This window comes from Lacerta agilis, chromosome 17, assembly GCF_009819535.1.
Source record: "Lacerta agilis isolate rLacAgi1 chromosome 17, rLacAgi1.pri, whole genome shotgun sequence".
Classification (NCBI taxonomy): domain Eukaryota; kingdom Metazoa; phylum Chordata; class Lepidosauria; order Squamata; family Lacertidae; genus Lacerta; species Lacerta agilis.
In genome coordinates, this window is record NC_046328.1 from 20,185,401 (window position 1) to 20,208,442 (window position 23,042).

Here is a 23,042-nt window from a genome sequence, read left to right on the forward strand (position 1 = left end):
AAACATTGCACAACAATGCATGGCATTACAGAAAACAGTTTTGCAAAGAAGAAGAGGAGTGTATTAGACAAAATCACATGCAAAAATGTGTATATTAGAAAATCACACTAAATGGATCTGGAAATGTGGAGAATTGAACTTAAAGTTAGGAAACTGAGAAATGCAGAGAAAGCAATATTGACAGATTCACCCACCCCTAGTTATAAGAGTTGATTTTGTATGGCACAGATATCCTGTTTTAAATCACAAACAGGTTTGTTGTAGCCTAAGATTTTGTGCAGTAAGACAGACAGGAAACCTGTTTCCTTCCTGATGTCATTGGACTGTAGCTCCTTCATCCCTGAGCATTGGCCATCCTGTGTGGGGCTGATGGGAGGTGCAATCTGACAACATCTGGAGGGCCACCATTTTCCCATCCCTGGACTAAATAGTCTACTTCATCAGATTCTTCAAACCAAATTAGAAGTTATGCTAATGGCAGCCACGCATCTGGTGCTCTGCTCCAGCTAAAGTAAGAATGGTTGGCCATTGGCCTCCAGATGTTGCCAGACCAGCTCTCATCATCCCTGAACATTGGCCACAGGTGATGGAGTCTAACAAAAACTGAGGTTTCCCCATCTCTACTGCAATGTCTGCTAAAACTTATCCATGATTCAACATAATAATGTTCTCTCTACACCACACCATTAGTAGTCATGAATAGAGGGGGTGAGAAAGCATGAAAGCAGGACATGGGGGAGTACTGCTGGATCTTATATGCAGTGAGGGAGAAGAATAGTATATTGGCTGCCCTTTTTGGTTGAATTCAAAAGAAGATCGGCACTCACACCATTTTCTAGCATGCGGTGGGGAACCTGTGACCCTCAATATGTTGCTATACTCCAACTTCTATCACCTCTGTTCATTGATCATGGTGGCTGAGGCTGATAGGAGTTGGAGTCCAACCACATTTCCCCCAACCCTGCCACTATTGGGAGAGATTGATGGTGCTGTGTTTTTGCATAGCAAGCACATCATCCAGAAAATCATGATGTTTTCATGCCTCTCATCTATGTCTTGTCTGAAAAAGGACCTCTCCATCTTCCACCTCCCCCAGCAGATTTACTAACTGCCTTTGCACTTTGAGCTTGCTCATCCCTGGTGACAGAGGTCCTTCTATTTGGGCAGGAGTAGTGAAGCTGTGGCCCTCCGGATGTTGTCAAGACTCCAGATCCCGCCAGGCCCAGCCAGCATTGCCAGTTGCAGTCCAGCAACATCCAGAGGGTCGCACATTCCCCATTATTTAATGAAGATTGAGATGCTGCGGAGCAGAAAATCCAGTTCAAGTGCACTTTTTTTCAGCATCACTTCTTTGTCCCAGGACAACTACAAAAATGTGGCCACCGCATCAACTGAATTTTTAGGTGTTTTGATGAAGTTACAGAAAATTTCTCTAGCCTCCATTAGCTTATGGGCACCAGCTTACCATGAAAGAAACTCAAACTATTTTTATTTTTTGGAATTAGCACACTGAGGCCCATGTTCTCTAATGACAATCAGGTTAGGAACCTCCCCAGATGTTGTTGGAGTCCAAGTCCATAAGCCCCAACTAGGATGATAAGTGATCAGCGATGATGGGACTTGGCGGGTCCTTGACTTCTTGTCCGTCCTGGTCCTCTGCTACAATCCCCAAAGTATTCTGGGAAGAGGTATAAGAAGTTCATGGCTACACCTGTTTCTTATCCATTTCCCTAATGCCCATGAGCAAGTGGTTATGTGGAGGTCCATTTAAAAATGCTTCCTATGGAACCAAAGCACTGTCTGCAATGACGCATCACGTGAGGTAGTCCTTCTGTCACCGATTCTGCTGAAATGTAAGTCTATGGTGGAACAAACTCTATTCAAATAAAACTCATTGAGGTTAATGTACCTTAGCTGCAATGGGTTGGCTCTGAATAGAATGAAAATTACATGCAGTTTAATGACAGGAGCCTTATCAGCAAAGCAAGTTCCTCCTGATAAATATTGCTTGATTTGGAAGCAGTTACTACGGGGGACAATATAAATTAGTCTGTACACTAAGGATGGTGTCAAAGATCTGGCAGTTTGGATTTGGGGGGGGCATTGAATGTATCAAATTTGTAAGGGTTGATTTTTTGCCATCAAAACCCTTCACAGCATTATTTTCTTCGTTACTTTGCTGTGCATAGAATTCACTTAATCCTGACATTTTCAACAGTCCCTCGGCATCTTGCCACATACACTTCTTGGGCCAGATCATGTCTGGTCCTTCCCCTTTCCCCTGAATTGTCCAGTGTCATATTTTCTCCTACTTCCTGGTTTTGCCTCCTTTTAAAATTAGGCAAAAATGAGGTTGATCCCATCCAGTCATACTGGATACCACATCTTATATTCTTGAACACCAATAAGTAAGTTCATGTGAGTTGATGCAACCAATCAGACCTGGATACTTCAGAATGTCATTGAGGGCAAAAGAGGGCAACAAAGAGTAAAAACTAGTGAGGGTAATAGAAACAAGCATTGCCACTGAGGAATTTGTCAGCAGTGAGGAAAACCACAACACACAGTTGTGCGCTGTTTGGTTTCTTTCCTTCTGTACATGTCCATTCTGTACATGGCTTTTACAACTTCTTTTTTAAAGTTGTCCCTCTAAAATGATGTTGTCCCTCCATAGGACCATTTTAATGAAATCTAGTGTTTTGAATCCCCCCAGAAAAATACCTGAAACTAAGTTTGATGTGGGGAATTTTCGTGTGTGCATTTAGTAACAACTGAAAAACCAAATTTGTAAAAAAAAAAAAAGATCATTCTATTTGTCTTCCTGTATAATTTTTCTTTTTCTTTTTGACATATCTGCTTATGTTAACATGGGACGTTAAACAAAATCTGTGTTTAGAAAGTGCTGAGAAAGGATGGGCAGCTGTGTGTAGGTAAAACAAAATCTAATTGCAGGGTTCTTTGGATGTAATTATTTTATTAGTACTATTTATTGATAAATAGGTATACTGCTAAGGCATGACAGGTAATAAAATCAGCCACGCAGCTGGTCAGAAACTTTTAAATTCTATTTTGTTGATACTTCATTGGCAAGCTTGAATTCCTTTTCCTCTCTTCCTTTCCAAACTGTACTTTAAAAATAAATAAATACAAATGACCCTAATTATGAAAATGGAATAAATATGTATGCACGGGAAAGAAAATGAATGACTGTCCACAAGCATGGGAGACTGAGGTCACAAATACGTTCGCGTGTCTGTTTCTAAAGGGGTGGGAAGAACCTTTACTTATCTAATCTTTCCATATTTTTGTGTGACAATTTATGTCTAATAAATACCAGGTGCTCTGAAGTACAAGGTATCTGAATACCTATTTTCCCCTGTGTCTGTGATGGATACCTGTGTCTCTGGTAGAGGAACGGGTCCTTCGAAAACCCTGATGGGAAGAAAATTGGATGGCAACCTTTTACCTGCACCCTCATTCCTCACTGGTTCCTTTTTAAAAAGAAATGTTGGATCTAATGGGATAGAAAATAACTACAGTGGTTTCAGGGCTGGAGTAGTTTCATTCCCATTCTAGAAATGAGCAGCTGAGGCTGGTCCATTAGCGTAAATGGGACACTGCCCCAGAGACTGAAGGCTACTGTCGGCCATTCCTCACCTGCATGATGTCTTGCATCTGGCATCATTCCACAGGTGGCAGCTGGTGTAAAGCCCTCCTAGCCCTGCACAAAGGGGTTTTGGGTTGCTCTGCTAGTCAATTAGGGATGCAGGTGGCATTGTGGTCTAAACCACTGAGCTTCTTGGGCTTGCCGATCAGAAGGTCGGCGGTTCGAATCCCCGCGACGGGGTGAGCTCCCATTGCTCTGTCCCAGCTCCTGCCAACCTAGCAGTTCGAAAGCACGAAGTGCAAGTAGATAAATAGGTACTGCTCTGGCAGGAAGGCAAATGGCGTTTCTGTGAGCTGCTCTGGTTTCGGTGTCCCGTTGCACCAGAAGCGGCTAGTCATGCTGGCCACATGACCCAGAAAAACTGCGGACAAACGCCGGCTCCCTTGGCCTGTAAAGCGAGAAGAGCGCCACAACCCCAGAGTTGTTCACGACTGGACTTAACTGTCAGGGGTCCTTTACCTTTACCTTACTAGTCGATTAATCAACAGGTAAAAAAAAAAAAAGTTCCCAAGCAAAAACAATGTGACATGCCAACCCCTCTACATAGAATAACAGAACTGCAGGGTTGAAATGGACCCTGAGGCTCATCTAATTCAATCTCCTGCAAATGCAGGAATCTCGACTAAAGCATCCATGACAGATGGCCACCCAACCAACCTCTGCTTTAAAATCTCCAATGAATGAAAATTCATACCCTCCGGAAGGAGTCCATTCCACTGTGAAACAGCTCTACTTGCCAGAAGGTTCTTCCTGATGTTAAGTTGAAATCTTTCTTGTAACATGCTCCTCTAGAGCAGGAGAAAAGAAGCCTGTTCCATTTCCCCTGTGACAGCCCTTTTAGATATTTGGAGATGGCTATTGTGTCTCCTCTCACTCTCCTCCTAGCCAAGCTAAACATACCCAGCTCCCTCAACTGTTCCTCATAAGGCTTGGTTTCCAGATAAGGGCCATGGAATTCCACTCCCAAGTCTATGTGGATGCCACCACTACCTGTAACACCAAGAACACGCATTAAGGGATTGTGGAGAGGAATGGAGTCGTTGCAGAAAGCAGGAACTGCTGGTCTTTATATTCAAATATTAGCATTATCTGCCTGGGAGAGGAAGCAGGAGAATCCAGATTGCTAGAGATCCGTGATGCAGAATTGGATGCCCTATCAAACACTAGGTGGTGGATAGCTGTTTAACTGTGTTTCCAGGAGGGGAATGACCCTGCCTCCCCTTTGACCTTAGAAGCCTTCCCACATCTGATTCCTTTAAGAATTACATCTATGTTGGTTAGTGTCAATGTCAGAGGGGATGAGAGAATCTTTCATTTATTTCAGCTGAAACAGAAACATGCTTGTTAACCTCAGTGCATAAGACCAGCCCTGCTGGATCAGCTCAAAGGCCCATCTAGCCCAGGCTCCTGTTCTCACGGTAGTGAAGCAGATGCCCACGGGAAGCCCACAACTAGAATCTGAGCACAAGAGCACTCTCTCCTCACTTGTGATTCTCAGGTATTCAGATGTGGGAATGTTTTGGGATGCAGGAGAGGATATATTGTTTAAGATATCCTATTCCAACTTGTGTTTACAAGTCCCAGAAATTGGCAGAGTTCTCATTCCCCTTTTAAACACACACGCAGCAGATAGCTTGCTCAGGTTTGTTAAAACCTCTGTAATAAACGTCCTGGTATTTCCCCCATTAATCCCTCTCAAAATAAGACAATACACAGTCTTCTATAAAAGCATACAACGTTTACTCACGATAAATCATCTGTTCACAATTGGATCCCAGAGGCAGGCTTAAATTTAGTAAAAGTAACATTTACTCAGGAGACTGCTCCATAAGGGAAAACAGCCCCTTTGTACCCTCATAGCGATGTTGTTCCTTTGAGAAAGGCGTCCAAAAAGAGAGAGAGAGGAAGATGGAGTGTGGTCCCTGTGGTTTTGTGTTAACCTGCCCAGGTGAGACCACAACCATCTCCTGTTACACAGAGGAAGTCATCCCAGCCCAGGGGAAACAGCAAGTTCCCACTGGCTGGCCTAGAGTTCCCTTTCTATGTCCACTCTAGCAATGTTGTGTTTGACTGCTCCTGCGTTTTACATCCCACACCAGAGGCATACTGTCTCCAACAGTGGAGGGTAGAGCACAACCATTGCGGCTAGTAGCCACCAACAGCCTTTATCTCCATAAATTTGTCTAATCCCATGTCATATCCAGGTTGGTGGCCACCACTAACTCTTGGTGGGAGCAGATTCCCTCATCTAGCTATGCACTGGGTGTGCGTGTGGCAACATCGCACACTTACACACAACGCACTCCCTCGGCTCAGTGGACTAAAGCAGATCCACAACTTGAAAACGTGTCTTACCTCACAGCTTTGGAGGTGGGGATATATATGTGGGTCACAGCAGTGGCCTTGCAACACTTCACTTTTCAGGAGGTAGAACTGCATACTGTATATTTGAAAACCAAGTGTATTATTCAACCCAGTTCAAGGTGCTCATGTTAGTGTTTAAATCCCTAAATGACCCAGGCTCCTAATTCCCTAATAATGGAAGGTGGAGCAAGCTTGTTTTCTGCTGCTCCAGAGAAGAGGACCCAAGCCAATGGATTCAATTGACAAGGAAGGCAGTTCTGATGAAAGACTGAGAAGAGAACTTTCTGACGGTAAGAGCTGATAGTGGAAGGGACTACCTGGACTCTCCTCCATTGGAGGTTTTTGAACAGAGGTTGGATAGCCGTATGTCCGGAATTGTTTAGTTGTGATTCCTGCATTGCAGGGGGTTGAACTACATGGCTCTTGGGGGATGCCTCCAACTGCAGTTTGATGATTCTGTAACTCCTCCCCACAAACATGCATCTGGCATTTTTATGGTACAACTTCCAGGAAGACACACCTCTTTGACACTTAAGGTGTATATTTTAGGACCCACCTTATGTATGTCATTCTAAGTGTGATTTAAGCTGTTTTTAATAGTGTATTTTCATTGTTGGAACCCACCCTGGGACCTTAGGGTGAAGGGCTGAAAAACAGTAATAACAGTAATAGCAACAACAACAACAGCGATCATATCCCCCCTCCTTTTTTGTGATATAACAGCAAGGTCTTTCCGTGGGCTATTCTGTTTCTTAAAAGTGAGCAGTGTGCCTATGCAGGATGAGGAGGTGGAAGGATCTTTTCAAGGCCACAATTTCCACCCTATAAAAGTGCCTGCTTGAGAATAAATCCATTTTTCTTCCTCACAGTATTAAGGCTCACGAAATTCCATGGAAAATAATTTGTCAAGATTTCTGGCTGATCAAAGAAGCGTATAAAAAAAGCCCCCGTTTCTTTCTTTCTTTCTTTCTTTTTTTAAACCCCCCAAAATAAATAAAAATGGCTAAAGAAACCCCCCTCCGAGCTCAGAACGAATTGGCCATCCATTTACCCAACTGTCAGGCAGGGGTAGCTCAATCCTTAACGTGTCTTTAGCAGGAGCTGGAGCCAGAAGGAAGCAATTCTGTGGCCACTGTGTGTCCATGCATGGGGTATGTTAATGATTAGAATATCTCGGCCCAGGGGATTCGGTAAGATATGACTCAGATTTGCAAAAGCCCCATAAATCTCCCTTCTTCTTATACAAAATGTGTGCTTTATAGCTTTTTCTTGGCCGATGGCATACATACATAACAGAGCACGGTGGGTTTGCATCTGAGCTCCCCAAATGAGTGTTTTTCGTCTTTGGGCTCAAGCCATGAAGAACAGACCCTTTTCTGTGCGATTGCTACTATTTCCCGGCTCAAGGTGAATGCGGACAATGGCTGGTAACTTACTATGGGGGTGTCTCTTACAATTAGGGATGCAGGTTGCTGCTGGTATAAAATAATAATAATAATAATAATAATAATAATAATAATAAAAAATAAAAAAAAATAAAAAAAAATAAACAAATAAAAATAGAATGTGGAATCGGCAAAGTTAACAGCTAAAATAAGATGACCAAATTATGATTGTTTTGTGGAAGAATGGAAGCCTTTTTCAAATAATTTAAAGAAATACCATAGAAGTATGAATTTGCGAGAAGGATTTGAACTATGAGCAACAGAAGTAATTAGAGATTATTGTATTGCTGTTATGGTTCAAGAGATATAATAATAATAATAATAATAATAATAATAATAATAATAATAATAATAATAATAATAATAATAATAATTTATTATTTGTACCCCGCCCATCTGGCTCTGGGAAACTCTGGGTGGCTTCCAACAGAGATTAAAATACATGAAAATATCACACATTAAAAACTTAGGTACGGTGCAGCAAGGGGGAGATAAAAAACACAATGAAAATGAAAATTCACCATAAGAATACAAGAAGAACTCTGCTGGATCAGGCCAATAGCCTATCTAGTCCAGCATCCTATTTTCACAGCAGCCAACCAAGCTGCCTTTGTGTAGGGTTTCCATATTTCAAAAAGTAAAAACCTGCAAAGTTGACAAGCCCACCTGTGTGAATTCTGAAAACAGGAACACCTGAGTGCAAAGTTCTCCTGATACGCACATTCCTAGATGCAATTTCTCCTATTATAACACACTTTTGTTTGTTATTTTCATTAATATATTCAGTTTATATGCACACTTCACCCTCGTGCATGTGTATTTGAACGACATGACTTGGTGAGTTGCAGTGCAAAATTCTGAGAGATGAGATTGTCGAAGAATGGCTGAGTTTTGGTTCGTGTATTGTTTCCAGAAATGAAAACTGGGTAAATTTTCCTTTAAATGTGAAATGAATCTAATTTCTCCACCATCTGTAGTTGCAATGCACCTTGGGAAAGATACATCATGAGAACTACAAGCACCACAATGCAATGGGTGGCTCTGAAAACAACTCCATCCCCCCAGCTATCATTAATGCAATCCAATCAAATTCCAGTTGTATGGGCCATTTCTGAGGATTGCTTGGACTTCTACCATGTTAAAATCACAGAGAGTTTTTTTTTTTTTTAGTACATCAGATAATTAGAAACTAATCAAAATCCCAGGCCACAAGGAAGGCCTCAGTGGGTTTCTGGTAGGAACACCTGGAAAAGATTGATCAAGACATGGTCGGCGGAGGGAGATGATTTATGAGGAGTAAGCCTTGCTTAAGTAGGAGTTCTTTGGAAATATTGCTGCGGCAACTCTGGAGGGGGAAAAGCCCAGGGTTCTTCTTGAGTTACCAGTTTGTCAAGAAAAATCACTTGATATGGTTCCATGATAAAAATTATTGCTCTTGATTTGCCATCCGCAAAGCTCTCCATCAGAGAAAGCCCTGCTCACTTCAATGGGATTGAGTCAAGATGGTGCCAGGAGATTTCAGGTTGCCGTTTATGACGGAACAAAGTGAAGAGTTGCAGGCCAGCTGAAGTCACTTCCCTAGAATTCGGTTCTAGAATCGTAGAATTGGAAGGGACCGCAAGGATCATCTAGTCTAACTCACTGCAATGCAGGAATCATTTGCCCAACGTGGGGCTAGAACCCATGTCCCTGCGATTAAGAGAAGCATGCTCTACCAACTGAGCTATCCCAGGTGGAATAAACTCCAGACCGATTTCAATCAATCAATCAATCAATCAATCAATCAATCAATCAATCAATTTATTTATTGCATTAGCCATATGGCCATAGCACATAGTAAAAGACCAGGCAGTAGCCTGACACGATTATGCAAAGAATACAACAGATACAGTTAAAATGATTGGAAGTAAAATCGTACTGGATAAAACAAATAAAATAAAAAGCACTGACGACAGTGTCCATGTCAGGAATATACATAAGACTAAGGCTAAGGGAAGTTAGCCAAAAGGGTGGTCCTGAGTTTCAGGGCCTGTAATATGTAGATGGCCACTCCACGTGAAACCAAGGGGTTGGCATCCACCAGTAGGCATTTCATGTGGACAGACCGATTTCCACATTATGGGTCGTGGTCTATTCACTTCTGCTCATGAGTGGGCAGTAAAATGGCAAGTGCAATCCTACGTAAACAAGATCAAAGTGATGCACATTGGGGCATAAGAACATTAGAAGAACCTACTGGATCAGGCCAATGGCCCATCTAATCCATCAACTTGCTCTCACATTGGCCAGCCAAATTCCTGGGGGAAGTCAGCAAGCAAGATTCAAGTACAAGAGCCCTCTCCCCTCCCATGATTTCCAGCAATTTTTTTATTTCTTAATTTTTTGTTTATGCTTTATTATCCATACATGCATCCATACATTAAAGACAAATCTTCCTTATTTTACATAAATCATTTCCCCCCAAAAAACTCACATTCGACAAAGGAATATACCTAAGTCTTCCTACAACACTTTGACACATTCATTTGACTTCCCGTCCTTTCCAACAACTGGTATTCAGAATCACTACTACCTCCAGCTGCAGAGGCGAAGCATAGCCATGATGGTTAGTAGCCTTCAATATCCCTCTCCTCCATAAATTTGCTTAACCCTCTTTTAAAGTCATCTAGATGGTGGCCATCTCTGCCTCCTGTGGGAGTCTGTGCTGTGTGAAGAAGGTCTTCTTTTCATCTCTCCTGAATCTCCCCTCATTCAGCAGCCACATATCTTTTCACGTATACACTCATGGGCAGGGGCAGAGCAAGGGGGTGGGCCGCCCCGGGTACCGCCCCGGGGGGTGACACTTGGGGCGGTGCCCTGCCCCTGCGATCAGCACCACCAGCCCGCGTGGGGCGCGGCAACAGCAGCACAGCATCTGTGTTGCTGTTTGCGCGCTGCAGCCTTAAAAGTTGCCATGCCGCCACATGGTCGGGAGGGGTGCCGGCCGCTCACGCCCGTCATCTTGGGAGGACTGCGCATATGCGCACATGCGCAGTCCACCTGGGATGCTGCGCACGTGCCGTGACGTCACGGCATGCACGTGCTAGGGAGCAGCACCCCACCCTCAGGGGGGTGCCCCCGCATTTTCCACCCCAGGTGGCAAAGTGGCTCCCTACGCCCCTGCTCATGGGGTCTGATTTGGTGGTGATTGACCAATTATAACTCATAGCATTCTGTATTCATCATGTCACATTGTAACAGCTTAATTTTCCTGTAATTAAACATTTATTTAAAAAAACATAATAAAAGAAAAACAACACAAAAATACATACTTGTTTATTTGACTCATTTGTAATCCATTTGTATTTGATTGACTTCCTTCCCCTTCTTACTTGGGTCCTCAGTTTTACTTAATTGACTTCCCCTCCTAACACGGCCATTTATTCAGTAACCTAGTTCCTTTATATTTTACTATTTTACTATTTTTTGTTTTTTTGTTTTGTTGTTGTTTTCTGATTGGAATATATTCAAACAATATTTGAAAGACCATTATGGAGAATTATTTTTTTTTACCAGTTTAGAATAACTCCTGTAAGATAAAAATAAAAAAATAAAAAAAAATGTCTGATGTTTCATTGTGTGTTTTTTATATTCTGCTGGAAGCTGCCCAGAGTGGCTGGGGCAACCTAGTCAGATGGGGAGGGGACAAGTAAATTATTATTATTATTATTATTATTATTGCTTTTTTCTAAAAAAAATGTTTAGGGGTAATCTCATTTTGACTCAAGAAAATCACCAGGAAAGGAAAGGAAGCTGCCATTGGAGGTAGTAGCAATGAAACTGACCAATCACCATGCTAGATTCCAGCTCCTACTTCACACATTAAACGCCCACTTCCGTCTGAGACTCAGGAAACACGGTGACAGGAAATGAGGCCACCATCAGGGGTAGCAACGGAACTGATTCACTGTGCTAGAGAAGAAACTATTAAAAAAAATTAGTCTCTTCTCCCATTAGATTCACAAAATGTATAGGGGTATGCATCCCCCTGCGTCCTCCCAGAAAAAAGCTCAACCTCCTCCTCCTCCTCCTCCTCTCTCCTTCTTCTTCTCCTTCTCCTCCTCTTGGTGAAGAGGTTGAATCAGTGTGTGGCAACTGTGAAAAAGGCAAACTACATAGTAGAAATTGAAAACAAAACTGCCAATATCATAATGCCAATATACAAATCTATGATGCGACTACTTCTCCAAACAGGCAGTAAAATGCCAAATGCAATTCAGTGTGAACAAATATAAAAGTGATGCATGTCTGGGCAAGAAACATTTTATGTATCACAGGCAAGCGCAAAGAAGCTGGTGAGTCCTCTACATCTGATTTCCATATGATTTAGTCGATAGAGTAGCTATTCTTCCTGGCTGCTCCAAGTCAGTATCTTTAAGTCAAATGCAACAGGAAAAGAGGAGAGGGAGAGAGAGAGAGAGAGAGAGAGAGAGAGAGAGAGAGAGAGAAGATGGGGGCATCGCATAAATCACAAAGGCCTTCCGATTTATCTCTGCCTGTAATCAAAGGGAATCTAAAAGAAAGAAAAACCTGGGGATATCGGAGTTTGCTTCTACCCAGGGAAACCAAGAAATGGGATACGGTTACCTGCCTTTCTGCACAAGCCAGGACTTTAAACCACATTAAAATAATAGCTGCATTCACTTGCGGTTGCAAGAAGGATAGTCTGTCCGAGAAGTGGAGGCATCCGGAATCATTCCAGTTTCAAATAGTAACTTAACCAGAAGTTTTCTATATTAAAAGGGGGGGGGGAAATCATTGACTGCAACCTTAAATGAGATAAATGACTCACCCTGGCTCTGCAAAGGGAGGACAAAGGGAACCTCTAAAACCAGGTGGACACAGCATAAGCATTTGAAAAGGAAGAGCCCCCCCCCCCCCCAGCCATATGATGGCAAGAGTCTGCCAAGGAGATCACTGAGGCCGCAGTTAGGATATAGGAGAGATACGCATATAAGCCAAGAGAGCACCAGATTTTTTTTAAATTTACCGCGAGAAGAGATAGTGGGTGGCAGGGAGGATGGTGGGAGACAGGTAGAGGAAACCAAACAAAGCTGGATTTGTCAATCCCCAAATGCTGTTTAAAAAATATCAATGGTTTTCACAGGTGGATTCTTGGATTCTTGCTCTAGCATGTCCTTGCAACAAGTGGAAACAGATTAGGAAGAAGCATTACACCGAGTCAGGACTTTGGTTTGTATAGTAGATCAGTACTGTCTACACTGACTGGCAGCAGCTCTTCAGCATTTCAGGCAGGGGGTGTTCCCATCCCTACAGGGAGATGCCAGGGGATTGAATTTAGGGCCTTCTCCAAGCAAAGAAGATGCTCTGTTATGGAGCTACAGCGATTCCCCAATCACAGGAGACTGCCTTATACAGAATCAGGCCATTGGTTCCATCTAGCTCAGTATTGTTTATATGTTGATTGGCAGAAGCTCTCCAGGATGTTAGACAGCCCTACCTGGAGATGCCAGGGATTGAACCTGGGATCTTCTGCATGCAGAGCAAATGCTTTGCCACTGAGCTATGATCATATAATGAAGGAAGACTTACATATGAGCAAACATACCTTGGCTCTCTGCAACTTAAGGACAGAGGAATATAATTGGCAGTGCTTTTTTCTGGGAGGGACGCAGGGGTACGCATACCCCTAAACATTTTCTGAACCGTTGTACTTTTGTCCATTTACTGTATTTATTTTCCCCGATTTGAACTATAAAATGGTGATTCTCTTGAGTCAAAATGAGAGTACCCCTAAACATTTTTTTAGAACCCTCCCCCCCACTGATAATAGGAGACTGCTGTATCAATCAGAATATTGGGTTTCCCAAACTTGGGTCTCCAGCATTGTTTGGACTACAATTCCCATCAACCCTGATCATGGGTCCTGCTAGGTAGGGATGATGGGAGTTGTAGTCCAAAACCAGCTGGCAACCCAAATTTGGGGGAAAACTAATCTAGCTCATTACTTTCTACCTTGACAGGTTGAAGCTCTCCAGTTTCAGTCAGGAATCTCTTCTCAGCTGTTTGAGCATGCTGGGGATTGAACCTGGGACCTTCTGCAGGCAACACAGATGCTCAATCACATGCTACATGTGCCCCACCCAATTCCTACTTCAAATTCACATTTGGCGTGCATGCAACACTTTGGGCTGCTCAACACCCTTGGCCTCCACTGCGGTTGTAATCGTTACATCATGGGCATTCAATGAAGCTGAATGCAGGAAGATCCAAGACAGAGAAAAGAAAGCCCTTCTTCACACAGCACATCGTTAACCTGTGGAACTCGCTCCTGCAGGAGGCAGCTTTAGCCACCAACCTGGATGGCTCTAAAAGAGGATTGGACAAAGTCATGGAGGAGAAGACCATCAAGGGCTGTTAGCCATGATGGCTATGCTCTGCCTCCATGGCTGGAGGCAGAAATGCTTCTGAATAACTGTTGCTGGAAATCACAGCAGTGGGGACAGTGCTTATTATAGGTTTCCAAAGAGCTCTTCCATAGCCTCCTCCCCGGTGTCCCTCCTGCATTGTTGGACTGCTGTGTTTTTTGGGAAGGCATTGTTCCTCAGGTGAAGATGTCTCTGAGGGTCCAGGCTCTGGCCCTACAAACATGGGAGTTCTTTCTGAGGGCTCATGCTGTTCTGCCTCTGTTGTTTCCTGGCTCCCAACTGCTCTTCACCTGGGCTGGGTTTTTTTAGCTTCTGACTCTGAGTCCTGACTTCTACTGGACTCTGGGGTCATAATGTCCACACTCAACTCAAACTGTTGATTCCCTGACACCATCACCATTATTATAATTCTGCAGTCGCTTTTTTGCCATGGCAATTTAAAGCGACTTACCATATTTTAAGCAAAGCGCAAACACATACATTGGTACTTTGGTTCTTGAACTTAATCCATTCTGGGAGTCTGTTTGACTCCCGAAACCATTCGAAAACCAAGGCGCAGCTTCCGATTGGCAGCAGGAGATTCCTGCATTCAAGCGGAAGCTGCGTCGGACGTTCGGCTTCCGAAAAATGTCCACACACCGGAACACTTACTTCTGGGTTTGCAGTGTTTGGGAGCCGATTTGTTCAGCAACTAAGCCTTTCGGGAACCAAGAGTTGATTGTACATACGTTGAAAACAGTAACTCCCCTCTAAAAAGCCAAAAACATTAAAAAGGCCATAGATAGTTAAAATCCAAAGGTCTGATTAAAAAGGAAAATGTTTGTCTGGCACCTACGGTTATGTAACAAGGGTGCCAGGTGATCCTCCCTGGGGATAGCATTCCGTGGGGAGCCACCACTGAAAAGGCCCATTTTCATGTTACATTGTTGGGGTGGGGCTCTAGGGCCAAGGTCCCCCTCAAACGTAGAGCCAGCCTGGCCAGGAAGCTCTTCTTGGGACAGAGTTGCTCCTGTTTGTGACATCATTCATATCAGAGCAACTTTCATTCATTTCCCTGATTGCTTCCTCGCTTCCCCCCTTTCTTTCTCATTTATGAAGAATGAGAGTCAAGCTGTCTGAAGTCCAAAAACATTGGAAGGCATTCCCTTCAGCTCTGGCCAATGTTTCCCTTCATTTCAGAGAGAACCATTTGAGTGTTTTCCTAAATAGAATTCTTCTCCACTCTCTGAATGAACAAATGGCTTTGAAAACATATATTCAAATCCTCCTTTTCATCTCGCACTGTTTCTGGTCCTTCTTCCCTAAGCCCAGGCTATGGCAAAAGTCAGCAAAATGGGCTAACGTGAGCTTTCAAAGTCATTTTCTTGGACAGGGAATGGGAGAATATGTCCAAAGCACTCTCTGCGGAGGGATTTCCTTTCCATTTGAGTCCACTTCAAGGCGCTGCATGAGCTTAGCTGAGCTATTTCTTTTTCCCCTCGGTCTACCTCCAAAATAATATTTGAACCCATCAAAGCAGGATTTGTGGGATGGCTGAGACGCCTCTGTGCGTCTCTTGAGAGACAGGCCCGGAGACCGCGAACTGTACAGAAGATGAAGATCCCTGGACCAGTTTCAGCTGGGTGGAAGGAGCTGGCACAAGAATGTGCAGAGATGTTGGGTGCAAAGAAAACTCAATGCCCAAGGCTTTCTGGAAGCAGGTTTCCAGGATTACAGGAAGGAATCTTGCCCCAACCCTACCTGGAGATGCCAGGCATCGAACCTAGGACTTTCTGCGTGCACTGCAGATGGTTGGCCACTGATGTACGCCCTGCCCTAAGCTGCCTTCTACTGAGTCGGGCCATTGACCCATCTAACTCAGTATTGCCAGCACTGACTGGCAGCAGCTCTCTAGGGTTTCAGTCTCATCTATCCCTACCTGGAGATGCCAGGGTTTGAACCTGGGACCTCCTGCATGCAAAGCAGATGCCCCACCACTGCACCATGGCAATTCATAAATACAGTTAAGGCAGGCACCCCTCCCCTCCAGGTGTTTTGGGATTACAATTCCCATCATCCCTGACCACTGTTCCTGTTAGCTAGGGATGATGGGAGTTGTAGTCCCAAAACATCTGGAGGGCCGAGTTTGGGGATGCCTGCGTTAAGGTGTGTGCTTTTGCGGGGATCATAGGACGCTTGCCTTATTCTGAGTCAGACCATTGGTCCATCAAGCTCAGAACTGTCTATAATACATTATACATCCTAGAATGGCTTCCATTGTTTCCGCACAACTTTGTGTCTTCCACTCTTGCAATTGAGCTATAGACCCTCCAAGCGTCCCTATTTGCCAGGGGTAGTCCCAGATTTACAGAAGCCGTCGTGGTTTCTGATTTGATCCTAGAATGTCCCGCTTTTCCTTAGGACATCCTATTTTCATGGGAGAAATGTTGGAAGGTATGGAGTTATCTGACCTCCGAGCCATCCGAAGGCAGCCGTGTATAGGGAAGTTTTAAAATGTTTTATCATGTTTTGGAAGCCGCCCAGAGTGACTGGGGCAAACCAGTCAGGTGTGTGTGTGCGGGGGGGGGGGTATAAATATTGTTGCTGTTGTTGTTGTTTGTTGTCCCTATTTTCATCAGAGAAATGTTGGAGGGTACGGAGCTATACCTATATCTATTTTGATACATGCACGAAACTGCAGCTGCAGCTGCCAGTATTTATACATGTTTTGCCAATGTTCACAACATGTAGGGCACTTATCCAGATAGATATATGGCATGCATTTCCCCTTAATAATAATAATAATAATATTTATTATTTGTACCCCGCCCATCTGGCTGTATTTCCCCAGCCACTCTGGGTGGCATCCAACAAAAATCAGATACAAAAATATCACACATTAAAAACTTCCCTAAAAAGGGCTGCCTTCAGGTATTTTCTGAATGTCAGGTAGTTGTTTATCTCCTTGACCTGTGATGGGAGGGCGTTCCACAGGGCGGGCGCCACCACCGAGAAGGCCCTCTGCCTGGTTCCCTGTAGCTTGACTTCTCGCAGTGAGGGAACCACCAGAAGGCCCTCGGAGCTGGACCTCAGTGTCCGGGCTGAATGATGGGGGTGGAGACGCTCCTTCAGGTATACAGGACCGAGGCCGTTTAGGGCTTTAAAGGTCAGCACCAACACTTTGAATTGTGCTCGGAAACGTACTGGGAGCCAATGTAGATCTCTCAGGACCGGTGTTATGTGGTCTCGGTGGCCACTCCCAGTCACCAGTCTAGCTGCCGCATTCTGGATTAATTGCAGTTTCCAGGTCACCTTCAAAGGTAGCCCCACATAGAGGGCATTGCAGTAGTCCAAGCGGGAGATAACCAGAGCATGCACCACCTTAGATAATTTTTTTTTTAAAAAAGCAATAATAAAATAGTAAGCAGCGATATGTTGCCAAGTAAGGGTTAAAGCCTCCCATCGCTTGCATGGCTGTGGGAGTACTGGAGGAAAAGTTTAGAAAAATTATCTCTCTTTGCTGCCCCCCCCCACCTCCCCACACTCTGATAAGGAATGAAAAGGTGCAACTCATTCCATATGGTGCCTGAGCCCTGCATCAGTCAGGCCTCTTGCAAGCCTGCCAATGCATAAGAACTTGCAAGCCTGATAAATTGGTGTGTGTGTGTGTGTGTGTGTGTGTGTGTGTCTTTCTTGTGGCCAGCCAGAGCTGAGTTCACTTTGAATGGGAAAAGAAAGAAAAAACAGTGGAAAAATGAAACTGTTATTTTTAAAGGAATGTTTTGCAGAAATTGAAACAAAGGTGGATTTTTTATTTTTTATTTTTTGCAAGGGGCTGTTTAGTTTCTTAAAACAAAACAAAGCCCTCCAGAGACAACCAAATGGATGTTTCAGTAGAATGAAGGATGGGCTTTCCCCATCTTTTCCTGCTTTTAAAGAGGGTTATCCTGACCTGATATACAGTTTTCCTGCTGTTGATATGTGGTAATACTAAATTGCAATTTTGAATTGAAATACTGTATTGCTGTTCTGTGTCGCTGTTCTGTTATTTTTTTACCACTGGTCCTTGATGTACTCTGTCATTGTTTTGACATTTGCCACATCGAGGGTTTTAAAATTTACTTCCAAGTTTTTCTAAAACTGATCTTTGAAAAATATTTTTAAATAACTACACGACAGCCTCTAAAGCAACATTGTAATAACAGAGATGTGAGGGTGGGGTGCGGGAGGAAATGGTGACAGTGCTCAGTGGTTAGAGCATGAGACTCTTAATCTCAGGGTCATGGGTTCAAGCTCCACGGGCAAAAGATTCCTACTTTGCAGGGTTTGGACTAGATCAGTGTTTTTCAACCAGTGTTCCGTGGCACACTAGTGTGCCGCGAGATGTTGCCTGGTGTGCCGTGGGAAAATTACTTTATATATAGTCAATATAGGCACAGAGTTAATTTTTTTTAACATTTTCTAATGGTGGTGTGCCTCGTGATTTTTTTCATGAAACAAGTGTGCCTTTGCCCAAAAAAGGTTGAAAAACACTGGACTAGATGATCCTTGTGGTCCCTTCCAACTCTATGATGTTGGGTAATGTATTGATTTTCATGCATTTTGGGCTTTTATTATTAAACAAACAAACAAACAAACAAACAAACAAACAAACAAAACAGATAAAAGATAAAGAGCATAAAGAAATATTGTTGCAGCAGGTTAAAAGCGGCATAAGGTTGGGCATTATCATTGAACTTGTTCCAAAACATTACAAAAATTGCAAATCTTTCCATAAACCTGTTAGGCTGGTTTATATGTATTATTTTGTAATACGTTAGCTTAATCATAGTTACTATGGAGCAAAATTTCTCAATCCATTCAGATATAGTAGGTGATATACTCCCCCCCCCCACACCCCAATTTTTAGCTATTATAATAATTTTCTGGAATAATGTCTTTTAGATACCCAGGCAGAAATATATTTAGTTTCTGGGGGCATATAGATATCCTAACATATCAGAGATATTAGACTGAATGGATCTCCAGAATATTTCTATTTGAGAACAATACCAGCTGATGTGTATGTAATCTGCTTTATTTGGTTTAGCCACAAATTGAAAATTGCATTTTTGCTGCTGTTGTGATGTTGTGACCTGCCCTGGAAGCATCCACTCAAGGTGGGATTTAAGAATGAATGAATGAATGAATGAACGAATGAATGAACGAATGAAGAAAGGGCCATACTTCACTGGTAGATGGTTCCCCAGCATGAATTGGGGTGCTGACCCTCCATTAAACAAGACTAAACATGGCAACCATGCAGCACCACAATTCAGGGTGCCAGAAAAAACAGGGATGCAGGACTTAAAATCATCACCACCACCACCATCAAACCTTTTATTGGCATCACATACAAACACCCATAACAAATCAGTACAGAGTTACCACCTCCCCATTGGCACAAGACATTTACTAAAACATGAGGGCAGAGCAGTCTATTGTCACGTCTCTGGGTCTCCAGGGAGAACAGATGTCTGCAATGTATTTCGACAACAGAAAACTAGATAAAGATATTTAGCCACTAACTTGGTGAGCTCCTGACCATTCCCCAATAATAGAAAATGTATGACCTCCAACTCCGGTTTCCATTTGGGAATGCAGAGTGGATCAAGGAATTGCTGGCGGAGATTTACATATAGTTTGCATTTAAGAACCATATGTGTGAGAGTTTCCACCTGGTGGTCTTCACATGGGCAAATTCTTCCTCCTTCCACCATGCCCGAGAACCTTCCCCAAAGGACTTTAAATCACTTTTGGAATTTCTGGACAGTACGCACCCCTCACATTCATCCATTCATTGTACGTGGGTGTAAGACCTGCACTGTACTTCTGCAAATGTAGAAATCAAAGCCCCAAACCCTGTTAAGCTCCAGGTTCCCTGCTAGAAATATCCTAGCTATACGCTGACATCATCATCATCATAATCATGAGTCATCTGGGGAGGAGACCCCAAACACCCCTGTATTGTTCATTACACCATAACTAATATTAATCCAATCAAAGTTGTCTTTATTGAGGGAGTTCTAAGGAACCAGCACATCTTTTCCTTTCTCCTTGGGTTCAATCAGATGAAATTCCAGGTCGTTTAAGCATGTTTGTAGGTCTTCCAAAATGCCTCTCGGCATGACTAACAAATCCATCAAGGCCCATCCAGGCTGAGGAAGGCTGTCATCTCTGCTTAAACACAGACCCACGGCTGCAGTAAATCTTTCCCTGCCATGTCGGCGGAGGGATATCTTCAGGGACGGCCAAGAAGCTTGCAGCTAGCCGAATGTCTCCCATCTCCAGGATTACTCCGCAGCCTGCCATGAGGCAATGACGTCGCACGCCTCTCCATGCAGATGCGAGACCCTAGAAAAGAACAGAAAAGGTCCCCATTAACTCCTGGATCTATCAGCATCTACTTCTGGAAAAGGAGGGGGCCTTAACTCTCTCCAGCTGGCTCAGCATTATGGAAAACACCACTTCATTACTCATAAAGGTGCTCCTGAAATAATCCAACGGCTAGGGAAATCACTAGACCCTGAGCTGCGCAGAATGGTCAGTTCTGGCAATCTAGGGGCTCTTGAGAAATTTGTGGTTTTGCATGCTTGTGGTTTGGTTTGTTTGTCTGCAGATCATGATAGGAGTTGCCCCAATATTTAGTTCTTTATTTAATGAAATTTATACACCAATTTATTGTAAGAAGACCCCCCCCCAAAAAAAACCCCTCAATGCAGTTTACAAGGAGAATAAAGGAGAACAAAATTATCAGTAAAATCAACTTTGGTGCACAGTCTTAGTATGCTCAGAGGTGACAACCCGGGAAAGGGCCTTTTCTGTGGTGGCCCTTAGGTTGCACCTGGCACCTTCATTGCACAGCTTCCGGAGGATGCTGAAGACACACCTCTTTATCTGGGCTTTTGACATTTGAGGTGCATATTCTTAGGACCCTCCTAATTTTTTTTTTTATGATTGCAAGTTGTTCTAAGTGGTTCTTAATGTTGCGATTTAATGATGAAACCCACCCTAGGAACTTAAGAGTGAAGGGCAGGTAATAAATAAATAATACTGAATGTCACATTCCTTGGTCTCCCTCCTTTTCTTGCCTCTCATCCCACCCCGCACTGGCCCCCGGAAGGTTGCTTGGATGGGAATGTGGCCCCTGTGCTGGAAAAGGCTCCCCACTCCTATTTTTACCACAACCGAACAGCAAACACATGCCGAGCGGTTTTCTTACGTGCTCAGAAAAAGGTAAGGAGATGCTTAAGTACTGACATTTTGAGAAAGCACTGCGGCTGATGGTGCAAGGAGAAGTGGTAATCTCATTTGCTTCTGTGACTTAACAGGCCTCGTTTATTTTTTTGCTATCTATGGCGCTGCCAGGATCTGAGGATCTCTCTAGCCATTCTCCATGAATGGGGTTTTGTATGTCTCAGGGTGTGTGTGTGTGTGTGTGTGTGTATGTGCGCGTGCGTAACGGGAGCAAAAAGGGTGGATTGCTTAATCCTTCCAACTAAGTAAAATCATCTGCCCTGGCATCGATTCCGGGAGATGTAAAGTTCGCTACCTTGTCAAGTCGGGATATTAAATTAAGCAATTTTCATCAGATAACACATCTTCTGCTTCATGTAAAATGTCCAGCAAATCGTTGAGCTCATAATTCAGCCTGATTGAAAGTGAGCTGCTAATCCGTTGCACTTTGTAGATAGGCGGTAGCATGGCCAAGAGGCTGGTTCTGCAGAATATTCCTTCTGCAGCCACACCATGCATGCAGACCCTCTTTCGTCACCGCATCTCCACCGGCAAGCTTCGGTTTGCGGGAGATAGGGATACACTTTGCCGCCACCACCCTGCTTGCCTTTGGGAAATCAGGCAAGCATAATCTTGAAACATGGTCTAAATTCCTAGGCCTCTGCTAGGCAGGAACTCTCCTTCTTGGTTTAGAACAGGGGTTTTCAGCCAGTGTGCCGTGGCACCCTGGGGTGCCTTGAATGATGGCCAGGGGTGCCTCGGGCAACACTGGCCTCTGCCCCTCTCTCCTTCCCTCCCTCCTCTGATGCCCTCTCAAGTCTCTGCCTCCCAAAGGCTTGCACAGCTGTTTGTTGCAGCATCCCTGGCTACAAGCTCCACAGGCGAATGGTGCCTCTGGGGCTGGCCAGAGGGTGCTGGTTGCCAGGAGCTGAAGCAGCATCAGAGTTAGCATGCAAGCAGGCGAGGGAGCCCAGCCAGTCAGTCCACCAATGCTTGCTGTTGGCAATGGATGGGCAAATGGGAGGCCGGGCACTGGCCTTTCTTGTGCTTGCTGTGTGCAAGGTCTGACTGGGAGTTGAGCGCCCAGTGCTGAAGGGGAGCCTTTCCACCATGCAGGCCTGGCAGCGGCCGCTGCTGCCACTGCTGCCTCCCAAAGTAAGGTGCTGGCCTCACATTCACCTTTGGCCAGTCTCCATTGGGCCACTAAGGCTGTGGGCATCCTCTTCCAAGGCCCCTGTGGGGCAGTGTGAGGAGGCATCTCTCTTTGGGGTGGGGTGGGCAGCTCAGCTCCTTCATGGATCACTGCCTTGTCGTGGCGACAAGCTCAGGGACCAGGGGTGGCAGCTGTCAGGATATTATTACACGCCGAGCTGCAAAAGCTGCAGCAGCGAGGCTCACGTGACTATGTGTCTGTTTTCATCCTGTGAGAAAGCCACCAGTTCTACCAGCTTTCTCACACATGTGTTGTTTTGTACTTTTTACTTTCGTTTCTGGCATGAGAGATGCCGGACACGCTAATGCACAGCTCTGACTTACTGAGCTGGCAAGCAGAGACATACTCTGCATCTTATCTACAATAAAGTAGTTTTAACCTTAATGGCTTGTGTGTGTTGTTCTTCACGCTGGGGAACAATCGCATATCAATGTGCCCCTGGACTCGAGTAGCCAGGAGTGCACACAGGCTTTGTCCCTACCTGGGGGTCAGTCTCACAACTTGCCCCTGTGTGACGTTAGCTAACAGCTGCCCAGAGGACTGCCAAGTAGAGGGGAGAAGAGAGGAGGCTGAGGGAACGCTCCACAAGCGAGGGTCTTTGAAAAGGGGCGAGAGGCTGCCAGCTCTGCTGACAAGGGGTGACATAACTGGGATCCTGAGTCCCACAGGGG